At 40.0% G+C, this 12716-nt stretch overlaps 1 protein-coding gene across 23 annotated transcripts in view; it reads left to right on the top strand.

The window, feature by feature from the left end:
• Positions 1-12716, top strand: part of LOC309665796 (uncharacterized protein) — a gene marked incomplete at its 5' end in the record, with an annotated part of 60504 nt that overhangs the window by 25943 nt on the left and 21845 nt on the right. For 7 of the 23 annotated variants that reach the window (XR_014266698.1, XR_014266699.1, XR_014266702.1 and 4 more), the window contains one exon: positions 1892-1956. The exons of 6 other annotated variants lie outside the window; for them this stretch is intronic. Of the gene's footprint in view, positions 1-1891; positions 1957-6535; positions 6705-10505; positions 10578-12716 lie in introns of all 23 variants that reach the window. 10 more of the 23 variants (XR_014266700.1, XR_014266704.1, XR_014266707.1 and 7 more) reach the window with 4 other exon arrangements.

The raw sequence follows: 12716 nt of genomic DNA, 5'->3' as shown, positions 1-12716 counted from the left end.
CCTGCATTCCTCAGCTAATGGCTCCTTTCCATCTTTTTTTAAAACAATTTATCTATTTATTTTTGGCTGCATTGGGTCTTCGTTGCTGCACGCAGGCTTTCTCTAGTTGCGGCGAGCGGGGGCTACTCTTCGTTGCGGTGTGCGGGCTTCTCATTGCGTGGCTTCTCTTGTTGTGGAGCACGGGCTCTAGGCACGTGGGCTTCAGTAGTTGTGACTCCGGGGCTCTAGAGTGCAGGCTCAGTAGTTGTGGCGCACGGACTTAGTTGCTTCGCGCACGTGGGATCTTCCTGGACCAGGGCTCAAACCCATGTCCCCTGCATTGGCAGGCTGATTCTTAACCACTGCGCCACCAGAGAAGTCCCTCCCTTACATCTTTAAAAACAATAATCACATCACTCTGAACTCTGGTTTCATCATATCTTCTTCTCTGACTCCTTCTCCTGACCCCCTTTTCCACTTTTAAGGATCCTTTGATTACACTGGATTCACCTGGATAATCCAGCATACTCTTCCCACCTCAAGGTCCTTAACCTTAACCACATCTGCCAAGTTCCGTTTTCTATTTAAGGTAACATATTCACAGGTCTGGGAGTTAGGATGTAGAGTTTTATGTAGGGGTGCATTATTCTACCTATCACACTTATTTTTGATAATGTTCACTTTTATCACCTGATGAAGGTGGAGCCTGCCAGTTTTCTCCACTGTTTCTTCTTCCTCCTTCCCTCCCTCTTTCTTTTTCTTTTTAAAATATTTATTTATTTATTTAGGCTGCTCCGGGGCTTAGTTGCAGGCACGTGGGATATTTGTTGCGGCATGCGGACTTCTTAGTTGCGGCATGCGAACTCTTAGTTGTGGCATAATGCGGGATCTAGTTCCCTGACCAGGGATCGAAACTGGGCCCCCTGCACTGGGAGTGCAGAGTCTTACCCACCGGACCACCAGGGAAGTCCCTCTGTCCCTCTTTCTTTCTCTCTCCCTTTCCTTCTTTCTTTCTCTCTCCCTTTCCTTCTTTCTTCCTCCCTCCCTCCCTTCCTTCTCTTCCTTTCTTTCTTTCCTCCTTTCTTTGACTCATGGGTTTTTATGGATTATAAAATAAAATTTAAAATTGTTATTTATAAAAATTATAAAGTCAGTAAGCAAGCAAACAAACAAACCTCTTTTCCAGGCTCATTTTGTACTTCCCTTGCCCCACTTTATGAATTAACCATTTCTCCAGAAAGCTCTGGTTCTCTTTTAGTGGAGGGCAGTATTTAGAAATCAAGAACTGGGCACTAAGTGTGGTCATTACTCTTGGAACATTGCTGTTCCCAGGCCTCTCAGTGGACAGAAATTTATAATGTCAGCTCAAAGAGACTTGTATAAGAGTAGTTATGGAGCTTTATTCATAAAAGCTCAAAGCTGGAAACAGCACAGATGTCTACCAACAGGAGAGTGCATGAAAATTGTGCTATATTCATACAATGGAATATTGCTTAGCAAAAATTCAAAAAATAAATGAACAAATGATCATGCTATCACATGGATAAATCTCAAAATCATTTTGTTGAGTGAAAGAATCCAGACACAGACAAGAATACCCTGGATGAATCCATTTATATGAAGTTCAAGAACAGACAAAACTAAACTATAGTAAAGTAGACCAGAACAGTGGCTCCCTGTGAGGACTGGAGTTAAGTGGAAGATACACAAAGGAATTTGCTACCGTTATGAAAATATTTTCTCTTAATGGGAAATTGGTTATACAGTACATCCATTGAATTGTGCATGTAAGATTTGTATATTTCACTGTATGTAAAATTTAACCCAACTGAAAAAACAAAAATACATAAGTGGTGGGCTGACTCAGCTCAGCAGAGAGCCTTTTATGCCTTGTCTTGCTCTTTCTTCCTAGGAACAATTACGTAACGTTGAGTGTGGAAGCCATGACATAAGGAGGGCAGAATTAAAAGATGGAATGTAAGTTCCTTATAACTTTGTAGGACCACATAGCATTCCCCAGCTGTGTACCTCCAGAATTTGTGTGTGTGTGTGTATGTGTGAGAGAGAGAGAGACAGAGAGACAGACAGAGACAGTAAAACACAGAGACAGAGAAAGAAGAGAGAGAAAGAGATTGAGATCCTAATGGGTTTTAGCTATTATAATTGAGCCTCGGTTCTAGCAGCCCAAACCATTTCCCAATGGATAAACTTCCCCTGATCTCTTTTTCTCTCATCTTGTTTGGTTAGGAGTACAGTATTTCTAAACCTAAATGTACTTTAAGTCCCGAGGGAGAATTAAGCAGTTATCGCACATGACAGTAATTGCCTGTCCCTAAAGCGTGATCCACAGAATGTCAGTGTTACAAAAGAAAGATATTTCATATCCAGATAAACTAGATTAGGCTTTTATGTATGAGTCATTATAAATTATTGAGAATTGTAAATTCCCACCAGGGGAATACATTCTACTCATTTCTGAAGTATTTCTTAGTCACTGAAGCATTTTTTCCATGGTGCATTGGGCTGGATCAGAATATATGTTTGGAAACATCGTCCAGTGTGAGACATGGAATAAAATGCTAGCTGTAAACAACATTTCTTGGGATTGGCCATCTTCCCCACCTACCCCTCCTCACTTCAGTAGGTTATGTAGCTGGCTTCAATTTGCTGTCATAGACCAATCTTACTTAAAGAATGTGTTTCTTGCCTTGGCAGAACTATAGAAAAGCTCCCTAAGACAGAGAGATAGAAGAATTTTAAATCCTCTCAGTGCAGTGGCCTCACATCTGTCCTGCCTGTTTTGCTCTTCCCTTTCAGTTCCTTAATTCCTGCTGATCTGGGCTTCTGATCTGATGTCCAGGGCTTCTGTAAATATTGAGCATGCACACAGCAAAACTGTAGCAGGTACCATTCACATAGATGGTGATGTGAAAGGCACCCCCTGGAATGTACAGTGGGGCAGCCCTAGTCCTACTCTGACTCTTGGTTCCTGCCTGCACTGTTTTCTCATCGACTCCATGTTCTAGGTTTCACTATGCGTGAATTGTGACTTCTGTTCGCTTTCCTAGTTTCTCACTCTTTTTGGTTTTCTTATCCTTACTTTCATCTTGTATATGTTTTTGAGCTTCTGATATATTCATCTGGGAACAAACTATGGCTAATTTTTATTCCATATCCAGGTACTAACCCTTCTTGATCATCCCCCCTTTTCTCACAAATTCTCTTCTGCTTAAAATAGTCTTTTGCCCAGATGACAGTTCAGAGACATCTGAGGGAAGGCTAAAGAAGGAGGAATTTTTGAAATTCAAGGTTTCTATGTGTTGTGAATACTTAGCAGGGAAGGTGAGCTCCCTTCCTTCTCAGTAAGACTTTAGATTGTTTGTTGAGAATTAAAATTTTAAAAAGATCATAGAACAGAATAGAAAAATCTTCTCTAAAACGGAAGGATGGTTGCCCAGCAGGTAACATTGAACTGTAACTTGATTGACTATATTTAGTAGCTAAAGAAAGAACATGACAGTCAGATGGTGTGGGGGCTTGGCCAGCCCTGAAATTTCAGAAAAGAAACAACGATTGACTGTGCATAGGGACAGGACACTTTGGCCCAGAGGCAGCATAGAACTGACACCACTCATTCCAAGGTTATGGTCACCAAGAAATGTTTTGATTATAATTTAGCTTCCCATGTATTGTTCCTATAGGTAAAGGATATGTAGGCCATGGCACCCAGGAGCAGTAAACCTTTCCTTTGCAAATTAATATACTTGAAATGGAGTTTATGTGTCAGTCTTTACGAGCTGGATTAATGAGATGCTGCATGGTGTACTGACAAATCAGGTTTTTTTATTTTTTATTTTTTTTATAATGAGAGCCTCTGGGAACTACAGTTTTGTCTTTTATTTTATTTTATTTATTTATTTATTATTTATGGCTGTGTTGGGTCTTCGTTTCTGTGCGAGGGCTTTCTCCAGCTGTGGCAAGTGGGGGCCACTCTTCATCGCGGTGCGCGGGCCTCTCACCATCGTGGCCTCTCTTGTTGCGGAGGACAGGCTCCAGACGCGCAGGCTCAGCAATTGTGGCTCACGGGCCCAGCTGCTCCGCGGCATATGGGATCCTCCCAGACCAGGGCCCGAACCCGTGCCCCTGCATTGGCAGGCAGATTCTCAACCACTGCGCCACCAGGGAAGCCTGGTTTTTTTATTTTTTATTGAAGTATAGTTGATTTACAATGTTGTGTTAATTTCTGCTGTACAGCAAAGTGATTCAGTTATACGTATATATACATTCTTTTTAATATTCTTTTCCATTATGGTTTATCTCAGGATATTGAATATAGTTCCCTGTGTTAGTAGGACCTTGTTGTTTATCCGTTCTGTATATAATAGTTTGAAGTTACTGCATCTGCTAACCCCAACCTCCCACTCCATCCCTCCCCAATCCCCCTTCCCCTTGGCAACCACAAGTCTGTTCTCTACGTCTGTTAGTCTGTTTCTGTTTCACAGATAGGTTCATTTGTGTCATATTTTAGATTCCACATAAAAGTGATATCATATGGTACTTGGCTTTCTCTTTCTGACTTACTTCATATGATAATCTCTAGGTCCATCCATGTTGCTGCAAATAGCATTATTTCATTCTTTTTTATGGATGAGTGTTATTCCATTGTATATACGTACCATGTCTTCTTTTATTAATTAATTAATTAATTTATTTATTTATTGGCTGCGTTGGGTCTTTGTTGCTGCACGCAGGCTTTCTCTAGTTGCGGCGAGCGGGGGCTACTCTTCTTGCGGTGCGTGGGCCTCTCATTGCGGTGGCTTCTCTTGTTGCAGAGCATGGGCTCTAGGTGTGCGGGCTTCAGTAGTTGTGGCACGCTGGCTCAGTAGTTGTGGCTCACGGGCTCTAGAGCGCAGGCTCAGTAGTTGTGGTGTGTGGGCTTAGTTGCTTTGTGGCATGTGGCATCTTCCCAGACCAGGGATCGAACTGTGTACCCTGCATTGGTAGGCGGATTCTTAACCACTGCGTCACCAGGGAAGTCCCTACCATGTCTTCTATATCCATTCATCTGTCAATGGACATTTAGGTTGTTTCCACGTGTTGGCTATTGTGAATAGTTCTGCTATGAACATAGGGGTGCATGTATCTTTTTGAGTTATAGTTTTGTCTGGATATATTCCTAGGAGTGGGATTGCTGGATTATATGGTAATTCTATTTTTAGTTTTTTGAGGAATCTCCATACTGTTCTCCATAGTGGCTGCACCAGCTTACATTCTGACCAACAGTGAAGGAGGGTTCTCTTTTCTCCACACCCTCTCCAGCATTTATTATTTGTAGACTTTTTAATGAGGGTCATTCTGACCAGTGTGAAGTGGTGCATCATTGTAGTTTTGAGACAGATCAGGGTTTTGAGCTTTCAAGACTGACAGCTAAGCCTTGTGAGGCATTTACCAAGGTCACGCCACCTTGTGGGGAGCTGAAGGAGTAGCTAGCTACTCTACCCTAGTCATCTTTTCTCCAACCGCTGCCATGCTTGTGAGCACATTTTCTTCAGATTTCTTGTCTATGGAACTCTGATTAGTCAAGTGTGTAAGTATTAATGCCATACCAGTACCCATGTACTTTCACCATCTCTGTCTTTTTTCCATTTTGGGGTGAACATATCAACAGGAAACAGAGGGATATTATGATCACACGTGGGGAATTTAGATAAAAGAAAGGATTTCCTAACGTGTCCTTTGAAAAGTTTTGTTGCTTTATTTTTATTTCAATGTGATTTTATTTATTTATTTTAGGAAAAGAGTTTAGGTACCAGTTTGCATGAAATAGCTCTTTGTCTAGTCCACAGATCCTCAAGTTTATTGTTCCCACTGATATTAAATGTATGATTCTGAGCAAGGATCTCTGCCAGTTACTATTTAGGTTTAGGGGTGGGTTTTCTCTCACAAAATTAGGCGTGAAAATAGGAAACTGATGTTTATTTATTTAATTTATGCAACTTCCTCTGAGTTTTGCTAAATTCCTGATTCCACATTGATAAGAGAAACCTAGGTAATTTCCTTTCATTCCAACCTTTCTCTGTGGAGACATCTGTATCAATGTACAACTGTTTTAGTTGCTGTGATGTAGATAACCACCCAGTCTCTTCAGCATCATAATCTGTCCTATGTTTAGATTGCCAAAATAATTATCTTGGCTGTGTTACTGTGTTATTCAGTGATATTTTATGGCCATAATTAAATTGTTTAGATTTCAATTGCCCATAATCTAAGTGAAAAACAGAGTATTTGATGGATTAACTCATTGATGATTATAGTATTATTTGGATTTTTGAAAGGATCACATTCCAACTCATATGGGAGAATACTCTTAGGTTTACTGCCAGAAATGAGTTAAATGAAACTTTTCAACTTTAACGTGAGAGAAAAGTCCATGTGGAATGGCTACAAGAATAGATCTACTTCTAATTTTGTTAACGTTGAGAAAGTTAAACTTTCCACGTTGAGTAGCAGTCATTCAGTGTTACCAAATTGTCACAGATCACTTTTGTTTTACTAGGATCAAGAAAGCTCATTAGGGCAGCAGCTGGACCAGGGCCTGCCTGCTGAGCCTTTTTGGCCTCCCCCCAGAGTCATGTAATTTTCTCTGGAAAGCTGTGTTAGCTCAGACTCCAAGTTGTCTGTATTCTGATTCAGAGAAAACTCAAGGAGACCAGATCATCACTCAGGTACTAATGCTGTGTAAAGTGTTTCTCAAACCCCGGTAATATAAAACAAATCTCCTTCAGAGAAACCAGTTTCCATGGACCCTCAGTGATGACAAATATTATTATATAAATACAACCATAAAACTAGATTTAAGCTCTTTATGCATATAGATCTTGCACATTCATAATCTCAAAGTAAATTCACAAATTAAATACAAAAAATAATGAAAACCAATTCAGTTCAAATTAACAAGACTTAATGAGGAAGATGCTATTCCTTTCCTAGAAGTACATTGTTACTTGCAACATAAATATGGTATTGAACCATATAATACACATTCTTTTGAATTTAGTATGCCTATCATTTGATCACTCAATTCTTCCGCTACATTTCTCTATTGGAATCATTTTGCAACCTCAGATATAATCGCTGCTGGTCTTAGTGAACTCCCTGGTGGTGTGACACCCCACCCTCTTTCCCAAAGAGTCAGAGTTCCCGGTAATCATACCCTCCTCAGGCTAGGGTTGCTACACTTCTCCAATCATAGTCACAACTGGGAAAGTGAGAAACCAAGAGTTACCCAAGTGGATCCCATAAATTTCACACTTATTCCTTCTTGCTGTGATTGTGTCACAGAACCCTACACCTCCTGCTTATCATGGTCTTTGCTGTAAGGTCTGTCTCTAGGTTGAAGGGGCAGTGGCTACAGAGGAAGCTCTTTTCATGGCTATGGGAAAGGTACAAGAGAACAAGCAGAGGGACTTCCCTCGTGGTCCAGTGGTTAAGACTCTGCGCTCCCAACGCAGGGGGCCCGTATTCAATCCCTGGTCAGGGAACTAGATGCCGCCTGCCGCAACTAAGAGCCCGCATGCCACAGCTGAAAACATCCCGCATGCCAAAACTAAAGATCCCGCACACGGCAACGAAGATCCCGCGCGCCACCACTAAGACCTGGCACAGCCAAATACATAAATAAATTATAAAAAAGAAACCATTTATTAAAAAAAAAAAAAAAGAGAGAACAAGCAGAAGTATGCAAGGCATATAGAGACCTAGGCTTAGAACTAGCATTCTATCATTTCTGCCCCCTTTGTTGGCCAAAGCAAGTTACATGGGGTGGGGAAAGGTAGTCGGTCTCTATGATGCCATTAAAGCAATCAATTTACCCCCCAAATTAACAAAACAAATGAAGGCTCTACATGAAGAAAACTATCAGATTTTCAATATAAAATCAAGGTCTGAACAAATTGAGAGGCATAGCATGTTCTTGGATGAGAAGATTTAATTATAAAAAACTATTCTCAAATCAATTTATACATTTCATACAATTCCAATTAGAATACCAACTTGCATTTGTTTTGTGGGACTGGACACAGTAACTGGAAAGTTCATTTGGAAGAAAAAAAAATCTTAAAAACGTCAAGAAATATATCTAAAAGAATAGTGAGGGAGACTTCGCAGATATCAGAACATAGTATAAAGCCATTACAACCCAAGTAATATGAAACTGGCATAGTAGACAAATTGTTCATTCAGACATAGAGCAGGAAACATTAAAATTTAGCATATGACAGGAGTATTTTAATTCAGGGAGGAAAGGTTTATTTAACAATTGGTGCTGGCACAACTGGTCGTCCATCTATAAGAAAATGAAATTGGATTCCTATGTTTCACATATACAAAAGTAAATTCCAGTTAAAAGACTTAACTATAAAAATTAAATTGTTAAGAATTTTAGAAAAAATCTAAGAGACAACATTTACAGGCTATGGGGAGAGAAAGACCCTACTACTACTACTATTACTACTACTACTACTGCTGCTACTAAATAAGCCTAGCATCTATTTTTTAAAAATTTACAATAAAAATTTTTTCTAGCATCTATTTTTAAAAATGGATATATCTGAGCATATAAGTACTAAAATTTTTTTATGCAAAATAAACTATAAGCAATGCCTGCAGACAATTTGGAACAAATATTTGCGAAGCAGATGATGGATTTAGCAAGGGTTAATAACTATAACATACAGAGAGGTCTTAAAATTTGACAAAGAAGACAAACAGAAAAATAAGGGATATGAATATGTAATTCACAAGAGCAAATCCAAACAGCCAATAAATATATTAGAAGATGCTCTAATGTGCTAGCAGTCATAAAAATGCAAACTAACATTGATACATTGCTTTACATCTCCCAGACTAGCAAGTACTTAAAAAAAAAAAAATCTAAAAAGGGATAACAGCTATTGCAAGCAGAGATAAAAAACCAAGGGTACACTCATCACGCTAGTAGAAGTGAATTTTCATAGTCCACCTCTTTGGTACCCCAATGTCACATTTTTCTTCCCATTTAAATAACCCTCTCACTCTCTTCTTTAAAGTCCAAGGTCTCTGGGTGATGTTCATTCCTTTCCACCTGGTCTCCTTGTGTATCCCCAGCATCAAATGATGTAAAAACTTAAATATAAGTTCTTAATTTCAACACAGACATATGCAATAATTAAACATTAGCAGGAAAAATTGCAAAATAAGCTTCCATTTGAAAAGGGACAGAGTAAAAACATCCACCTGTCACTGGACCACAGCAGACATTCAAACCCTGATGAGCAGGAGTGGCAAGGACTCTGGGGTGTCAAGGAAGTTGCTGCCAATCTAACAGACCTTGTTTCTGTTTTCTGGGAAATCCCTCCATCCTTCCATTCATGCCTCTGTTTCTTCCTGAGGTGGGAGTAGCGGATCCTCCTTGTCCATCATATTTCGTGACAAGGAGTGAGGTCAACTGCCTAGTTTTAGCAGCTCACTTCTAGTGTATTTGGGGGCCTGAGGATGGCATTAGGGGCTGATTCATGAAACCATCAATCTGATATGGGGATGGGGGTTGGGGAATGGGGGTACGATGTAGATAGGAGGGTAGAGGGAGGACCCAGAAAAGCAAGGAGTTTACCTGCTGGCTCCTTTCTGTGTCTCATCTCTCAGAGGATGTAACCTTGAGTTGTGTTTATCTGACCCCTCCACTGGGAACCCCAGAGTTCGTGCAGCTCTTCTGAGCTGAGGTGGTGGGAAGAGCCAGAGCCTCAAGGGGTACCTCCAGGTCTGGGTGGGACACAGGAACTTCGGTGGCCCTGTTATGATGAGCACAGCGACAGCCTTATCAGTGTCTGACCTTTACTTCCAGGGAGGCTGAGTCAGCCAGTGGTGTCGGGAGACACTGCCAAAGGTGTGGATAAGTCTGGATGCAAGTGCATCACTGTCCCATGTTGAGGAGGCACAGGGAGCCTGGAGGAAATCCAGTACCATCAACTACCACTCATTGAGAGGGCTAGGTCTCACATTATTCCCACCCATCTCATGCATATGCATATTTTTTAAATGGCTGTAATTGTAGGGCACATAATACTTAATATTTGCACACATGACTTTTTATTATTTGTGCAGGGTCTTACATTTTGTCTCTCTTAATTTTTATTCTGTTAATTTCACTGAAGAGTTGGTGAGACAGATAATAGAAAGGAAACCACCTACTCTGTAGTTCAGGCAGAAGAAGGAAGGGTGAGGAGCAAACACTTTTTTATGGGAGCTTGCTATGCCAGGAATTGCACTAGATTAGGCAAATATGTTAACTTGCTGGTTCTCAAGCTTGGGTATGTATCAGAATCACCTGGAAACTTTCAATAAAATGCAGATGTTCAGGTCTTATCCTATTTCAGTGAGCCTCTGTATCTTGTACTAACTTTTTGGGTAGGTCCAGTATGTACCTAACTTTGAATGCTTCCTGCATTAACTCATTATATCTAAGGTTGCTATCATTTCTCTCTTTACAGAAGCCCAAGCTAGGATTCAGAGAGGTTAAGGAATTGGTGTGAGTTGGCTGGAAGAGAGGGAGAACTTAAAAAGTAAGTTTTGCCTGAATTGGTGGGGAGTTTAGAAGCTTGAAGATCTTAGTTGATATTAATATGACATTACTCTTGCTCACAGTCTGGAGAAGATTGATGACATTATAGACAGGTATGCTTAGAAAAAAGTATTGCACATTAAACAAAGAAGCAAGAAAACATTCTCAGCGTTGGTTTGCCACCTTACATTATTAACCCATTTTTTTCATTAAACATTTTAAGTATTATTTGCACATAGTTAAAAAAAACAATGGAGAAAAAGTTTCTCCCTCAATATTAGATGTTTCTAATGCATCCTAAGGACTGGCATGGGGAGTGTTTATGCACTTTTTAAGACTTACATTTAAAAATGTATGTCATTTTGGGTCATTTCCCGCATCACCCAATCCCAGTTTTGTTAGTTTTCCACTGCATATAGAATAAAATGTAAACTCCTTTACATGAGCTAAAACACTCTTCTTGATCTGGCCCTGCCTGCTTCTTCCACTATTTCTACCATTTCCTTTAACCGTATTTCACCTCACTGGCTTTTTGCTGTCTGAGGGTCTTGCATCAGATGGTTTTTCTGCCTGAAAGACTCTCCCCCGATCTTGTCTAGCATTCAGGTGTTACCTTAGATGATCCTACACAGTTCGTCCATTAGTGTGTTTTACTTCCTTATGGTGTTGATCACTATCTGAAAGTATCTTATTTATTTACTTGCTTACTGTCTTTCTCCTCCATTCACAAATAAGCTGCATAAGAATAAGGACTTTGTCTTGTTCCTCTATGTTTCCACAATATCTCGAAAAAAAAAAAAAAACAGTGCCTGGCACATAACAGGGCATAGTACATATTTGTTGAACGAAAGAATATGCCTTTCATACAGAGGAACAGACACACACACACACACACACACACACACACACACACACAAAGAAATTTACAACAATGGGATCATGTTACCATTAAAAAAATTAATTATGTGTCTTGGAGATTTTCCCAGAAAAACACACACAGATCTACCTAGTTCTTTTTTTTACGGTTTAGAGATCTCCAGGATATAAAATTTAGTTAAAAATAAAAAAGCGAAGGGCATAATGTAATACTATTTCTTGGAGGTACTGTGATTCGTTTATTTAGACCCCCATTGATGGATATTTAGGTTGATTCCAGGAGTTTGCCATTTCAAAAATACAGAAATGAATATAATCATACTAGTGTCTTGGAGTACTTTTATCTCTCAATTTTAAAATTTTAATATTTCAGATGCATACATAAGCAATATTTTATCAGAATCACCATATTATGTGACTGTTATTGCTGGTGGGAGGGAGATATTATTAATTAAAATTAATACCTAAGGATTTTCAAAGATTGATAGGAGGATTAGGGAGAAATGTTCTTATTTACTTTAGCTCCAGATTTACTGTAAGTTATATTATTATATGTGAGGTGCCAATTTTTAAATGAATTTCCTGGAAAAGAAAAAAGTATTTTCCTTATTACTCTGACTTTTGAAATAAAATCAAGAATTGGTTAATTTCTCAAGTGTAAAATTCAGCAGTGCCCATGCTTGCTGACCCGTGAGGAATTTCAAAAGGCTGGCTAATGCATTATTGATTGTACTTTTTCTATTAGTTCTAGGAAGTGGGCAGTCCTTGGGGTGGGGTGAAGGGTGCAGGGCCTAGGTGGATCATGCTGTGTGTCTCCTTCTCTGCTCCACCAGTCTTGTTAATCTAGTGATATCAGGTCACAAGGAACACAGAAAGCGAAAAGAGTTTTTAAAAGGGCTACAGCCTGAGGATGGTACCAGGAAGCGAGGAGAGGTGCCATCCTCCAGCGGAGCTTTGTGGGTGGGAATAAGATGCACTTCCGAAGACCGAGTGTATGTGAGACTCGGGTCCGGTTAGCCCGCAGAACCAACTCCTGCCTCATCCCATGGATGCTTCCTTGAATTACAATTCATCTTTCACAAGAGGAGAGAACAAGGTGGAGGACAGCTGGCCCACGGTCATTTATCTGATCCACAATAGCCTAGGTCGGTGTTTCCCAGAGGGTTACGTTTGTACCTCTTTGGACCTCTGGACACATTCCAATTTATCAGTCTTTATTTTAAAAGCATTCATGGAAGCCTAAGCAGGGCCTCCCACCTGTTGT

The sequence above is a fragment of the Balaenoptera physalus genome (assembly GCF_965194825.1).
Source record: "Balaenoptera physalus genome assembly, chromosome: 8".
Taxonomy (NCBI): domain Eukaryota; kingdom Metazoa; phylum Chordata; class Mammalia; order Artiodactyla; family Balaenopteridae; genus Balaenoptera; species Balaenoptera physalus.
This window is presented reverse-complemented; position numbering and strand designations above follow the sequence as displayed.